This window comes from Theropithecus gelada, chromosome 15 (genome assembly GCF_003255815.1).
Source record: "Theropithecus gelada isolate Dixy chromosome 15, Tgel_1.0, whole genome shotgun sequence".
Lineage (NCBI taxonomy): Eukaryota > Metazoa > Chordata > Mammalia > Primates > Cercopithecidae > Theropithecus > Theropithecus gelada.
The window spans coordinates 107,878,743-107,895,388 of record NC_037683.1 but is presented as its reverse complement, the minus strand read 5'-3'; the positions used below and the strand labels follow the sequence as shown (position 1 = coordinate 107,895,388).

The 16,646-nt window shown below is 38.4% G+C and overlaps 1 pseudogene; it reads right to left on the bottom strand.

Moving 5' to 3' along the window:
• Positions 1 to 3,866: 3,866 nt before the first annotated feature.
• Positions 3,867 to 16,646, bottom strand: part of LOC112607778 — a 75,616-nt pseudogene continuing 62,836 nt past the window's right edge.

The window sequence follows — 16,646 nt, the reverse complement described above, 5'->3', positions numbered from 1 at the left end:
CATTAAAGTGTGCATAAATTCACTAAATGTTCTTAATCATCATTAAGCCTTAAACAACCTGTGACATCAAAATGATTACAAAGAAACAGTCATAAATTACTTTGAGTTATCAACTGTATATTTAAATACTGGGATACTGGTAAGTTATTTGGTATTTTAGGGGATATTAAATATTCCATTTCTAATATAATTTATATTGTGTCATGCTTCCTGTAAGTTTTTAAACAGAAACTTTAAGAAAGTGATTATGCACTTAAAAAAAAATCATATCAAGCAATATAAAATCTGAACACCAGATTGGTACAAAATGTGACTATCACATAAAAGTAACCTGGCATTGAAAATGAGAAGCTGTTACCCTGTGAAATTATAATGTAAAAACACACTAGATAAAATGCAGTATCTTGAGTATAATCTGTTATGAATTCTGAAATTGTGTACAAAATGTATATTGTATGGATTTTAAGACCTCTCTCACATGTAGACTCCTGACATACCTGGCCTGTAAAAGATATACAGGCTGACAGACCTAGGAGAAAAATTGCTATGTTCTGAGCCCAATGTGCCTCTTCGGTCCATAAGTATAATTTACAAGAACAATCATGATTCTTTGATTCCAAACTGTTGCCCCAATTATGAGCCGATTGCTCATACCTGTGGCACCAGTCACTCCATCAAACCTTCATTCTGGGCTGCATACTCCTGGAAGGAACCATAAAGGAGGTTTGAGGGCAAATATCCTTTGTGTTAGGATCTGGCTCATGTCCACATCCCCCTTGCCGGTACTATATTCAGTCCATGAAGACCTACCGGATTCTAGACCTTTGTAGTAGATCTAAAACTCCAGAATGAGTTACAGAATTTTACTTTGTGGTCCTTCTGTTTCTTAGCATTTTTGTCTTAATCAGTTTAGGCTGATGTAACAAATTACCATAAAGTGGGTGGCTTAAACAAGGAATATTTATTTCTCATAGTTCTGGTGGCTGGGAAGTCCAAGATCAAGGCATCATTATATTTGAGTTCCAGTAACTACTGACTGCAGACTGCTGATTTCTTGTTTTATTCCTACATGGTGGGAAAAGAGCAAGCTAGTTCTCTGACCTCTTCTGTCAAAGTTGTAAAATTTCATATTCAGACATATAAAAGTTATAATGCTTATTTCAAATTGAGAATCAGTAGGGTGATAGGCATGTTAGCAAGAAACATAATTATCTCCATATATAAACTAATTTTAAATGTTACAGTTTATTTTTCCAGGTACTAATTCCTTGGCTCTTATAAAATGTATACTTCAGAAGATCCCTTTCCTTGTTTCTGCTTTTTATTCCAATTTTATAACTTCTCATAAAAAATGAAATAAGATAAATTTAAATGCTGTGTAATTCATCTATCTGGAAAAGAACATCATTCTTCTGACAACACTGAACATGTAGATGAGGAATCACAGTGGAAAAAAGCTATCCTAGTGGGACCAAGTATCCCAGTGGTCACAGACTTAAGGGAAGGGATTCAGGATGTTAGGGATGTAGGGGAGGAAAAACACCATTCACTTCCACCATCTTTTTGTCCACAGTCAATTTTGTCTGAGAGTAGTGATCGCTATAGAGGTGAAGAGTTAAGAAATACAGAGATTCATCTTCATTTCTGACCATTTCACCTCCAAATATGCATTAAAAGCACTAGTGTAAACTAATTTTATTACTCTTATCCTCCTGCAAGCCTGGGGGACATTGCCTGTGTCCCCCCCGCCACACTGATTTCTTCAACCAGTTTTTTATTCCATTGTTTCCACCCTGACATAACATAAAAGACAATATGGAACATACAAGTAACATTTACATCCTGGAAGGCTTTCTCTACCTCAGAGAGATGACAGATGTCTCCATGTATGAAGTTGATTCCTTCCAGAATGTTTTGAGCAGGGATACTTATGTCAAACAGAATCACATGGACTCCCCTATGATTCAGAAACAGCCTAGAAACCCAAACTATCTACCACTTCCTGTAATGACAACAATTTCTTTTTAAAAAAAATAATTTTGACTTTTAGTTTGTATGCAGGGGATATACCTGCAAGTTTTTTACACAGGTATGCGCTGTAATGCTGATGTTTAGGATATAGATTCCATCACTCAGGTAGTGAGCATATTACCTAACAGGTAGTTTTTCAACCCATCCCCCCTCCCGCCCCTTCTAGTAGTTCACAGTGTCTAGTGTTACCATATTTATATCAATGTGTACTCAGTGTTTAGCTTCCCCTTCCAAGTGAGAACAAGCTGTATTTGGTTTTCCATTCCTATATTATAATAATTTACTTAGGGTTACGGACTCCAGTTGTATCCACGATTCTGAAAAGAATATGAATTCATTCTTTCTTATGGCTGTGTAGTATTCTGTGGTGTATATGTACTACATTTTAAAAATTCAATCTACTGTTGATAAGTACCCAGGTTGATTCCATGTCTCTGCTATTGTGAATAACGCTGTTATGAACATACAAGTCTATGTGTCTTTTTGGTAGAATGATTTATTTTCCCTTGGATATATGCCCAATAATGGGATTGGTAGGTTAAATGGTAGTTCTAAGTTCTTTGAGAAATCTTCAATTGCTTTCCACAATGACTGAACCAATTCACATTCCCCTCAACAGTTTATAAGCATTCCTTTTATCCACAGCCTCACCAGCATCTGTTGTTTTTTGACCTTTTCATAATAGCCATTCTGACTGGAGTGAGATGGTATCTTACTGTGGTTCTGATTTGCATTGCTCTGATGATTAGTGATGTTGGACATTTTTTCATACATTTGTTGGCCGCTTATATGTCTTCTTTTGAGAAGTATCGGTTCATGTCCTTTGCCCATTTTTTAATGAGGTTATTTATTTGTTTGTTTTTTCTTAAGTTCCTCATAGGTTCTGGATATTAAACCTTTGTTGGATTCATAGTTTGCAGATATTTTCTCCTATTATGTAGGTTGTCTGTTTACTCTACTGACAGTTTCTTTTGATGAGCAGAAGCTTTTTAATCTAATTAGGTCCCACTTGTCAGTTTTTGGTTTTGTTGCAACTGCTTTTGGGGACTTAGCCAAAAATTCTTTGCCAAGGCTCATGTCCAGAATACTATTTTTCCTAGGTTTTCTTCCAGGATTCTTATAGTTTGAGGTTGTAAATTTAAATCTTGAATTCATGTTGAGTTAATTTTTGTATATGATGAAAGGTAGGGGTCCAGGTTCATTCTTCTGCATATGGTTAGCTAGTTATTCCAGCACTATTTATTGAATAGGGTGTCCTTTTCCCATTTTTTGTGGGCTTTGTCAAAGAGCAGATGGCTATAGGTATAGAACCACTTCTGGATTATCTATTCTGTTCCATTCATCTGTCTTTTTGGTATCAGTACCAAGCTGTTTTGCTTACTGTAGCCTTATAGTATAGTTTGAAGTTGGGTAGTGTGATGCCTCCAGGCTTGTTCTTTTTGCTTAGGATTGCTTTAGCTATTCGGACTTTTTTTGGTTCTATATGAATTTCAGAATAGTTTTTTTCTAGTTCTGTGAAAACTGACATTGATGGTTATAACATTAAATCTTTAAACTGCTTTGGGCAGCATGGCCATTTTAACAATATGGATTCTTCCAATCCATCAGCATGGAATTTTTAAAAAATTTATTTATTTGTGTCATCTGTGATTTCTTTCAGCAGTGATTGGCAGTTCTCCTTGTAGCGATCTTTTTTTTCACATTATGGAATCTTTATTTTTCACGTGATTTCTGTACATAAGGAGTATGAGAGTAACCCTTTCACAAATAAAACTAATTTACTAGAATAAACAATGACAAAACTGAACTGGCATTTGATGTGAATCCATAGGATTTTAAGCTTCAAATCCAGCCAAGAAGTTTGTTACAATCTCTTTCAGCTTTGCATCTGATTCTTCTGAGATCTTTCTATCAGCCCTGATAGTGCCCAACAGGGCTTGGTGCTGGCTGACAACATGAGACAAGAAAGCATTCTCAAATTTTGTAATCTTGCTGGGCTCCAGTTTCTCAGGATAGCCCCTTACATTCACATGGATAACTGCTACTTGTTCTTCAATAGCCATGGGAGTATACTGTCTTTGCTTCAGCAACTCAGTTAGACACACACCACAACTCAAAAGTTGTTGAGTGGCAGCATCGAGGTCAGAACTGAACTGGGCAAAAGCAGTGACCTCACAATATTGGGCCAATTCCAGCTTCATGGTACCTGCCACCTGCTTCATAGCCCTGGTTTGGGCAGCAGATCCGACACGAGACACAGACAGACCGACATTAATGGCAGGGTGGATACCTTTGTAGAACAATTCTGCTTCCAAGAAAATCTGTCTGTTAGTGATAGAAATGACATTCATTGGAATGTAAGCAGACACATCACCGGCCTGTGTTTCTATGACTGACAAAGCAGTCAAGGAGCCAGCACCAAAAGCATTGTTCATCTTGGCTGCTCTCTCCAGCAAACAGGAGTGTAGGTAGAACACATCACCAGGATAGGCCTCATGACCAGGGGGTTGGCAGAGCAACAGAAACATCTGATGGTAAGCAACAGCCTGTTTGGATAAGTCATCACAGATAATCAAAGCATGTTTGCCATTGTCTCTAAAATACTCTCCCATGGAACAGCCAGTGTAAGGAGCCAGTTACTGAAGTGGTGCAGCATCCGAGGCCATAGCTGACACCACAACGGTGTATTTCATGGCATCTGCATCTGTAAGTCTCTTCACCAACTGGGCAACAGTGGATCTCTTTTGACCAATAGCAACATAGATACAGTACAGCTTCTTCTTTTCATCAGATCCATCATTGAAACGTTTCTGGTTAATGATTGTGTCAATAGAAATTGAGATTTTCCCAGTCTGTCCATTACCAATAATCAGCTCACACTGATCATGACCAATTGGCACCAAGCTATTCACAGCCTTAATGCCAGTCTGCATTGGCTCCCGCACTGAAATTCAAGGAATGATTCCAGGGGCTTTCAGACCAACTCGCCTATGGGTCTTGGAACCAAATGGACCCTTTCCATCAATGGCATTACCAAGGGCATCAACTACACGACCCAACAGCTCCTCACCAACTGGAACATCCACAATGGCTCCTGTCCTCTTCACTGTATCTCCTTCCTTAATTAGTTTATCATTTCCAAACACGACAACACCAACATTGTCAGGTTTGTAGAGATCTTTAACCTTCTTGATTAGCTGTATTCCTAGATATTTCATTTTTGTGTGTGGCTACTGTAAATGGGATTGTGTTCTTGATTTGGCTCTCAGCTTGAACATTATTGGTGTATATGTAACCAGCTCAAATCCAGCTGCTCTCCTCTCAGAAGTCAAAGCATGAGAACTGAGGTGTGGTGAAAGGAAAGCAACTTTTGTTGGTCAAATGCTAGCAGATGGGAGAATGTCTGGGCATAAGCCTTAAAAGAGCCATCTCAGCCTTCTGGGCTGAGTGAAGGGATTTAAGAAGGAAAAAGGAATGGGGATATGAACATGAGTAGTGAAAAGGGAGTGCATAGCTGCATGTCTTGTTCCCATAGTTATCTCAAGTCATCGCCCATCTAGAGATCTGATTTGCATCATCCTGACTTGGGCATAACTCCCCTTGAGTGGGAAGATCTGCGGCTGGGTCTCTCTGCCTGATTTGCTTCAAAATTGGCTCCTGGAATTTCTAAGCAAGCACATAGTTAGATGGGCAAGCACTGTGCACAGATATGTCTGTTGGGAAAGGGCGTAACAAAGAATCTTACACTACAAGGCTACATTCTGAGATTAGGAAGGAGAGGAAAAAAATAGTTTAAAAATGTATTTCGAGGCTGAGGTACTCAGTTATATATATAAATGCTATTGATTTTTGTACATCATTTTTGTATTCTGAAACATTCCTGAAGTCATTTAGCAGTTTGATGGGCCTTTTGGCAGAGTCTTTAGGGTTTTCTAGATATAGAATCATATTATCAGTGGCCAAGCATGGTGGCTTACACCTGTAATCTCAGCACTTTTGTAGGCCAAGGCGGGCAGATCACTTGAGGTCAGGAGTTCAAGACCAGCCTGGCCAACGTGGTGAAACCCCATCTCTACTAAAAAATACAAAAATTAGCTAGGCATGGTGGTGAATGCTTGTAATCCTAGCTACTCTGGAGGCTGAGGCAGGTGAATCACTTGAACCCAGGAGGCAGAGGCTACAGTGAGGTGAAATGGTGCCAGTGTACTCCAGCCTGGGCAACAGAGGGAGACTCAGTTTCAAAAAAAAAGAGAAAATCGTACTGTCAGTGAAGAGAGACAATTTGACCTCTTCTTTTACTATGTGGCGTCTTTTCTGTTTGTTTTTTGTTTTTGTTTTTGTATTTTTAGTAAAGACAGGGTTTCACCGTGTTAGCCAGGGTGGTCTCGATCTCCTGACCTCATGATCTGCCCGCCGTGGCCTTTCAAAGTGTTGAGATTATAGGCATGAGCCACCATGCCCAGCCACGGATGTCTTTTATTTCTTCCTCTTGCCTAATTGCTCTGACTAGGATTGCTAGTACTACATTGAATAATAGCAGTGAGAGTAGGCATCATTGTCTTGTTTTTGTTCTTAGGGGGAATGCTTCTGGCTTTTGCCCAGTCAGTATGATGGGTTTGGTATAGATGGCTCTTATTATTTTGAGGTATGTACCTTAGATGCCTAGTTTGTTGAGGGCTTTTATCATGAAGGGATGTTGGATTTTGTTGAAAGCTTTTTTTGCATCTACTGAGATGATCATATGGTTTTGCTTTTAATTCTGTTACTGTGGTGGATCACATTTATTGACTGCATATGTTCAACCAGCCTTGCATCCCAGGAGTAAAGCCTGCCTTATTGTGGTAAATTAACTTTTTGATGTGCTGCTGGATTCAGTTTGCTAGTATTGGGTTGAGAATTTTTGTACCTATGTTCATTAGGTATATTGGCCTGAAGTTTTCTTTTTTCGTTGTGTCTCTGCCAGATTTTGGTATCAGACTGATTCTGGCTTTGTAGGATAAGTTAGAGAGGTACCCTTCCTTTTCAATTTTTTTGAATAGTTTCAATATGATTGGTATTCTTTTTTTGTCTGAGTTCTTCTTTTTATTTCTGAGAGAATTTGTGAATCCATCTGGTCCAGGGCTTTTTTTTCTTTTTCTTTTTTTTTCTTTTATGGTTGGCAGTTTCTTTAATACTGATACAATTTTGGAACTTATTGGTCTGTTCAAGTTTTCAGTTTCTTTCTGGTTCAATATTGGGAGTTTGTGTGTTTCCAGGAATTTATCCATTTTCTCTAGGTTTTCTTAATTTGTGTACATAGAGCTCTTCATAACAGTCTCTGAGGATCTTTTGTGTTTTTGTGGGACCAGTTGCAATGTCTTCTTTGTCATTTCTGATTATATTTATTTAGATCTTCTCTTTTTTTCTTGATTAATATAGCTAGTGATCTATTGATCTTGTTTATTCGTTTTGTTTTTGTTTTGTTTTGTTTTTGAGATGGAGTCTCCCTCTGTCACCCAGGCTGGAGTGCAGTGGTGTGATCTCAGCTCACTGCAAGCTCCGCCTCCTGGGTTCATGCCATTCTTCTGCCTCAGCCTCCCGAGTAGCTGGGACTACAGGCGCCCACCACCACGCCCGGCAAATTTTTTTTTTTGTATTTTTAGTAGAGAAGGGGTTTCACCGTGTTAGCCAGGATGGTCTCCAATCTCCTAACCTTGTGATCCTCCCGCCTCGGCCTCCCAAAGTGCTGGGATTACAGGCGTGAGCCACTGCACCTTGCCAATATTGTTTATTCTTTTGAAGAAAAACTCTTTGCTTCATTGATCTTTTGTATGGATTTTTGTGTCTAAATTTCATTCAGTTCTCTAATTTTAGATATTTATTATCTTCTGCTTGCTTTGGGGTTGGCTTGTTTTTTTTCTAGTTCCTCTAGATGCAAAGGTACATTGTTAATTTGAGACCTTTCTAATTTCTTGCTGAAGGTGCTTTGTGCTAGAAACTTGCCTCTTAATACTGCTCTAGCTGTGTCCCAGAGATTTTGGTAAGCTGTGTCCCTATTTTCATTTATTTCAAAGAAGTTTTTTATTTCTTCCTTCATTTTATTGTTCACTGAGGCGTTATTCTGGAGTAAGTTGTTCAATTTCCATGTATTTGTGTAGTTTTTGGGGGGCTAGGACTGATTTCAGCTTCATCCTCCAGACCCTTGAGATTGGGTCCTCGCTGTTCTGGGGGATCCAAAGTGCTCCCGGGCCACCAGGAAGGTACTCAGGCAAAGCAAAGCACCCAGGCTTAGCAGCAGAGGCTACTCTGTGCACACCTCCTGCAGGGTGGCCAGGCAAGGGTCCTGCTGGTGGGCAGGAGGGTCTACAAAAAAAAAGTTTCCCAGTCCCACAAGGAAGCCAGCCACACTCTCTCCTGGGCCAGCAATCAGCTGAGGCTAGAGTTGCTTATACGGAGATGGGGAGCCGTAGGGGATGGGTGTCTAGGCCATGCTCTGCCACAGCTGCCACATGTACAAAAGCTCCTGGACTCCGTGCCAGTGAAGCCCTGTCTCTGCCTACTCTCTTTGAAGATCCCCCTGGCAGCTCATATGTCCATGGAGAATGTGAAGTTCTATGTACCTAGGATCCCAGAGGTCCACAGTGAGAGTGGCCTGTCCCTCCATCCCTTCACTTATCCCTTCCCCAGGAGACATTCAGGTCTGGGAACTAGCCCTGTCACGCAAGTATCCTGCGCAGGGTTCCCAGCTTCCTCCCTCTTCAGCCTTGTTGTCTGCATCACCTCTTTAATGACTCTCAGTATTTTCTCTCGGAAGATGGGCTCAAAATATGTTGGTGTACTCAATATTTTGGTCTCTCTCAGTGGGAGCAGAGCTTCCTGGTTGTGTCTAGTTGGCCATCTTGTCATAGTAACAGTTTCGGAGATTTTTTTGGAATCCATTTGTGGCAGTTGAAAGATAAGTAGACAGTGGTGGCAGATGACAACTAAGTCCACAGACTGCATGAGGAAGAGTAGCCTGTGGCAGAGAGCTTACTTGAAGAAATGGCTGAAAACTTCCCAAATCTGAAAAAGGAAACTGACAACCAAATTTCAGAAGCTTGAAGGACTCTATCTAAGATGAACCTAAAGATCCAACACCATGACACATTATAATTAGTCAAAAGTCAAAGACAGAGAATCTTGAAAGCAGCAAGAGAAAAGTGACTTATATACAAGAGAACTCTCATAAGATTATCAGCAAACTCATCAGCAGGAACATTCCAGACTGAAAGGGAATGGGGTAGTATATTCAAAGGGCTGAAAGAGAAAGAAAATTGCCAACTAAGAATACAGAGCAAATCTGCCCTTCAAAAATGAAGGAGAAATAAAGACCTTCCCAGATAAACAAAAGCTGAAGAAGTTCATCACCATTAACCTGCCTTGCTAGAATTACTAATAGTAGTACTTCAAGTTGAAATAAAAGAAAGCTAGATACCAACTTGAAAGCATACAAAAGTATAAGGTTCTGGTAAAGGTAAACATATAGTCAAATGCAGAATCTAGGCCGGGCGTGGTGGCTCACGCCTGTAATCCCACACTTTGGGAGGCCAAGGCAGACAGATCACGAGGTCAGGAGATCGAGACCACTCTGGCTAACATGGTGAAAACCCCGTCTTTAGTAAAAATACAAAAAAAAAAAAAAAAAAAAGGTAGCAGGGCATAGTGGTGGGTTCCTGTAGACCCAGCTACTCAGGAGGCTGAGACAGGAGAATGGCGTGAACCCAGGAGGCAGAGTTTGCAGTGAGCTGAGATTGCACCACTGTACTCCAGCCTGAGCGACAGAGTGAGACTCTGTCAAAAAAAAAAAAAAAGTAGAATCTTGTCATACTACAATAGTGGTCCACAAATCATTTTTAAATCAGGTATAAATAAAAGCATAAAATAACCATAATTATTAAATTACATTAATGGATACAAAATATTAAAAGTATAATTTGTGACATTGATAATGTAAGGTGAATTGGAGGTAAAAGAGTAGAGGTTTTGTATGCAATTGAATTAAATTTTTAGTTTAAATAAATAGTTATAGCTATAAAATGTTTTATACAGAGAAAATTGCTATAGAAGACATACCAAAGAAAATAAGAAAGGCCTCAAAGCATACCACTACAAAAAAAAAAATCAATGAAACACAAAGGCAGCAAGAGAGGAAAACAGGGACAAACAACCCTAAGACATATTGAAAACAATTAACAAAATTGCAACAGTAAGCCCTTCCTTATCAATAATTACTTTAAGTGTGAATGGATTAAACTATGCAATCAAAAGACAGAGTGGCAGAATCAATGTTTTAAAAATCCAAATGCATGCTACCTACAAGAGATTCACTTAACTTTGAAAACACACATAGGCTGAAAATGAAGGAATAGAAAAATATATACCATGCAAGAGGTAACCAAAATAGCAAGGGTGCCCATACATATATCAGACAAAATAGACATTAAGTTAAAAACTGTCACAAGAGAAAAACAATACACATCATATTGATAAAAGTGTCAATTCACAATATAACATTTATAAATATATATGCATCAAACAGCAGAGCAGCCAAATACATGAAGCAAACATTGATAGAACTAGAGGAAGAATTAGATTAAAAAAAAATAGGAGAATACAATACTCTTCTTTCAATAATAAATAGATCAACAAGAAAGAAAAACAAAAAGGAAATAAAGGACTTGAACAATACTATAAGCAAATTGAATCTAATAGATATATAAAGATTATTCCACCCAATGTTAGTATACACATTCTTCTCAGCTGCACATAAAACAGTCTCCAAGACAGAGCACACATTAGGACACAAAACAAGTTTTAACAATTCCAAAAAAAAAAAAAAAAATGAAAGAATACCAACCATATTTTCTAATAACCATGAAACTAGAAATCTGGACTAGAAAACTCTGAACTGGAAAATTCTCAAAGATGTGAAAATTAAGCAATATACTCTTGAACAACTTGATGAGTCAAGAAATCACTATTTAACAGTATTTTAAAGCAAATGAAAATGAAAACACAATACACCAAAACTGTGGCAGTAAATGTTTATATTTTTAAAAGAAGAAAGATCCAAAATCAATAATTGCAGATAATTTTGTGTCTCAAAGAACTAGAAAAAGAATAATAAACTAAATCCGAAGTTAGTGAAAGGAAGGTCCTAGATTACAGTCAGCAAAAGGAAGGTCACAGACTACAGAAAACATAAATGAAATAGAGAATAAATCAAAACAATAGAAAAATCAATGAAATGAGTTTCTTTCTTAAAAAAATAAAAAATTTAACAAACTCTTTCAATAATTAAGAAAATAGAAGTCTAAAGTAACACAAATCAGAAATGAGACTTTAAAAATGAGGACACAGAAGTAAAAAGATTATAAGAGACTACTATGAACAATTATACTCCAGTACATTGGATAACTTAGAAGAAATAAATTCTTAGAAATATACTACCTACCAAGACTGAATTGTGAAGAAATTAAAATCTGAACACATCTACAACTGAGGAGATTGAATTAGTAATCAAAAATCTCCCAATGAAGAAAAGCCCCAGGAACAGATGATTTCACTGATGAGTTTTACCAAACATTTAAAGAATAATTAGCATCACTCCTTCTCAAACTCTTCTGAATATTTTCAAAAGAAAAAATACTTTCAAACTCATTTTATGAGGCCAATATTACCTTGACACCAAGGCTAAGGAAGGACACCACGAAAAAACTACACACCAATAATCTTGCTAAATATTGATGCAAAAATCCTCAACAAAATACCATAAACTTAATTGAGCAGGGCAGTATGACCAAGTGTTATTTATTCCTGGAATGCAAGGATGGTTCAACATACAAAAATTAGTCAGTGCAATACACTACATTAGCTGAAAGAAAGGTAAAAAAATCACATGGTCATCTCAATTAGTGCAATAAGAAGCATTTAATAAAATTCAGCACCCTTTCATGATAAAAAACATTCAATAATATAGAAATAAAAGAAAATTACATCAACATATTAAAAGCCCTATAGGTAACTTCCATAGCTAGCATCATACTCAAGCTTTCCCTCTACAAATAGAAACAAGGCAAGCATGCCCAGTCTTGCCACTTCTATTCAACACAGTACTGGAAGTTCTAGTCAGAGCAATTAGACAAGAAAAAGGAGTAAAAAGCATTCAAGTTTGAAAAGAAGAAATAAAATTATCTCTGTTTGCAGATGATATAATCCTATATGTAGAAAACCTGAAGGATTTTACACACACACACACACACACACACACACACACACACAGACAACTGTTACAACTAATAAACTAATTCAGTAAAGTTGCAGGAAACAAAATCAACATACAAAAATCAGTTGCATTTCTAGACACTAAGAATAAATAATCAGAAAAGGAAATGTTTTTAAATCCCCTTTACAACAGCATCAAAAAGAATAAAATACTTAGGAATAAACCTAACCAAAGATGCAAAAGACCTGTATACTGAATGCTCTTAATATTGCTGAAAGTAATTAATGAAGACACAAATAAATATAAAGACATCCTATGTTCCTGGATTGGAAAAGAATATGGTTACAGTGCTCATACTACCCTCCAAATCTACAGATTCGGTGCAGTCCGTATAAAAATCTTATTTTTTTTTTTTTTTTGCAGATAATTAAATAAGTTGAGATAAAAAATCTCATTTTTTTGCAGAAATAGAAAAAAATTCCAAACTTCATTAAGAATCTCAAGTATTCCAAATAGTCAAGACAATTATGAGAAAGAAAAACAAAGCTAGAGGTCTCACACTTCTCAAGTTCAAAAAACAGTGTAAAGCTACAATGATCAAAACAGCATAATACTGGAATAAAGACACACGTGTAGACCAGTGGGCCAGGATAGAGAGCCCAGAAATAAACTCCCACATATATGGTCAAATAATCTTCCATAAAGGCATCAAGACCATACAATGAGGAAAAGATAGTGTCTTCAACAAATGGTGCTGAGAAAACTTGATATTCACATGTAAAATAATGAAGTTAGACCCTTACCTTCCTGTACCTATACACAAAAATCATTTCAGAATGAATTAACAGCTAGGTGCAGTGGCTCACGCCTGTAATCTCACCACTTTGGGAGGCTGAGGCGGGAGGATAGCTCGAGCCCTGGGCAACGCTGAGGACCCCTGTCTCTACAAAAAATGAAAAAAATTCCCTGGGTGTGGTGGCGCGCACCCTGTAGTGCCACCTACTGGGAGAGGTGGGGGGTGAGGCGGGAGGATTGCTTGAGCCCAGAAGGTTGAGGCTGCAGTGAGCTGTGATGATGCCACTGCACTCCAGCCTGGTTGTCAGAGAGAGACCCTGCCTCAAAACAACAAACAAGTCAAAATGGATTAATGACCTAAATGTAAGACCTAAAATTATAAAACTGTAATTTATAAAAGTATAATTATAAAACTAAAATTTATAAAATTATAAAATTATCTAGTAAGATAAAAATATAGGGAGAAGCTTCATGTTATTGGATTTGGCAATGATTTCTTGGATATGATACCACAAGCAGAGGAAATAAAAGCAAAAATATACAAATGGAATTAAATCAAACTTCACATCTTCTGCACAGAAAGGAAATAATGAAGAGAGTGAAAAGGCAACCTACAGAATGGAAGAAAATATTTGCAAACCATGTATCTGATAAGGGTTAATATCCAATCATATAAAGAATTCCTACAACTCAACAACATCAAAACTAGACAGAAAAAAAAAACCCTATTAACAGAGGACTTGAATAGACATTTCTTTAAGGATGACATCAATATGGCCAACATATGAAAATATGTTCACTATCACTAATCCGAGAAATGCAAATCAAACCACAGTGAGATGTCCCCTCACATCTCTTAGCGAGATCACTATCAAAAAACAAAAGAGAAACAGAAACTAAGAAATACTGGCAAGGATACAGAGAAATTGAAACCGTTGTGCACTGTTGGTGGCAATGTAAAATGGTGTAGCCACTATGGAAAACAGAAGTTCTTCCAAAAATTTAAAACAGAACCACCATATAGTCCAGCAATCCCACTTCTGAATATATACAAAAAAATTTTAAGTAGGATTTTGAAAAGATATTTGCACATTCATCTTTATTGCAGTATTATTCATAATAGCCAAGAGTTGGAAGAACACTAATATCTCCTGACAAATTAGCATATAAACACGTATTTATACATTAATGTATAAATCATGTATTCACTGGAATATTATTCAGCCTAAAGAAAGAAGAAAATCTTATCGTATGCTACAACATGGATAAGCCTTGAGCACATTGTGCTACATGAAATATGTTAGTCATAACAGGAATAATGCTGCCTGATTCCCTATGTATACGTTGTCTAAAGTAATCAAATTCACAGAAACAGAGAGTAGAATGTGAGCACCGGAGCTGGGGAGAGGGGGAAACGGGGAGTTTTTCCACGGGTATAGAGTTTCCACTGGGAGTTTTTCCACGGGTGTAGAGTTTCCATTGGGAGTTTTTCCATGGGTATAGAGTTTCCGTTGGGAGTTTTTCCACGGGTATAGAGTTTCCGTTGGGAGTTTTTCCATGGGTATAGAGTTTCCATTTTGCAAGATGGAAAAGTTACAGAGACCTATTGCACAACAACTTGCATACAGTTAACAGTACTGTACTGTACACTTGAAAGTGGTTAAAATGTTAAATCTTGTTTTTTCTTTACTCACAAAAAAAGGAAAGAGGAGCTGATACATGCCACAACATGGAGAACCCTGAAAACATTGTTAACTGAAAGAAGTCAGTAATGAAAGACCACATGTTATTGACTCCACTCATATGAAATGTCCACAATAGGACAACCTACTGGGAGAAAGTAGCCTAGCTACTGCTTAGGAAGACAAGAAGTAATAGCTAAAGCATGTGGCTTTTTTTTCTTTTTTCTTTTTCCTAAGATGGAGTCTTTCCCTGTAACCAGGCTGGAGTACACGGTTCAAGCAATTCTCCTACCTCAGCCTCCCGAGTAACTGGGACTACAGGCACGTGCCACAACGCCTGGCTAATTTTTGTATTTTTAGTGGAGATGGGGTTTCACCATATTGGCCAGGCTGGTCTCGAACATCTCAGGTGATCCGCCTACCTCGGCCTCCCAAACTGCTGGGATTACAGGCGTGAGCCACTGTGCCCGGCCATGGCTTTTATTTCTGAGGTGATAAAAATGTTCAAAAGTTGACTGTGGTGATGGTTGCACGTATCTCTAAAACACTAAAAACTATTGAATTGTTAATTTTATATGAGTGAATTGTATGGTGCATGAGTCATACTTCAATGAAGCTACATAGAAAGTAAGTTCTATTGTCTTCTCTTTCCCCTGGCAAAACACCTCAGCTTAGGGCAAGTCTGAACAGAAACCTGAAATAGGGAGTCATCTCAACTTCACTTGTAGTCCATCTAATCATCTATCCGCCACAGTTCTCTGATATCTTTAAAACGACTACATTTCCAATTTCTTTACTTTTGGAACGACTTGTTCCAGTGGGAGTGATGCAGTGCCACTGCCTCCTATATTCTATCTAGAATCAGAACTTCAGCTCCAATCCCTTTGGCCTGATTCCTGCTCCTCAAATACCCCAAAGCCTTTCCCACTTCACCGTACTTACCATTTCCTCCTCTTGAAATGGTTTTCTTTCAAATAGCCGCTAGGGCTTTTCTCATTACATCCATTTCTTCAGGGTTAATGCCACCAAAAAGCCTTCCTTCCCAGACTGCCTTGAGTAGCTGGCCCACTTTTACCTTCTATCCCTCTCTAACTCCCTTCCCTGCTTTATTTTCTTCATGGCACTTGTCACTGTCTGACACCATATATAGTATATATGTTTAATGACTATCTCCCTTGCTACAATGTAAGTCCCAGGGGCTAGAGAGTTTGTCTTTCTTGCTCTTCACTGAATTCCCAACCCAAGCAGTGGAACTCGTGTATAGTCCATTCCCAGTGAATACTGAGTGAAAGAATACACTCCACTTTCAATGGGTCGTCCTGGTTACAACAACTTGTATTATTCAGTCTGTGCATTTTTCTGTATTGCTGGGTACTGGGTTGTCAGGCACGCTGTGATAGGCGTCAGGACTAAAACAACGAACGTGCACAGCCTCTGTCCATAGGAACTTACTTATTGGGGATTCACACAAATAAAATATGTACTTGGATTTGAGGGAGTAAATGATGTCATTCATGGAACCTACAAACTTTAAGGAGAGAAGAACGAACCTGGAGGAGCATCGCATGTCATGACAGGCCGAGTAACTGACCATAGAGGTGAGTGGGAAAAGACCAGGAGCCTCGGGTGGGCCAGAGGCAGGGTACATGGTTTATAGAAAGAAATGCCTGGCCAGGCATAGTGGCTCATGCCTGTAATCCCAGTACATTGGGAGGCTGAGGCAGGTAGATCGTCTGAAGTCAGGGGTTCGAGACCAGCCTGGCCAACATGGTGAAACCCCGTCTCTGCTAATAATACAAAAATTAGCCAGGCGTGGTGGCAGGCACCTGTAATCCCAGCTACTCGGGAGGGCGAGGCAGGAGAATAGCTTTAACCCGGGAGGCAGAGGTTGCAGT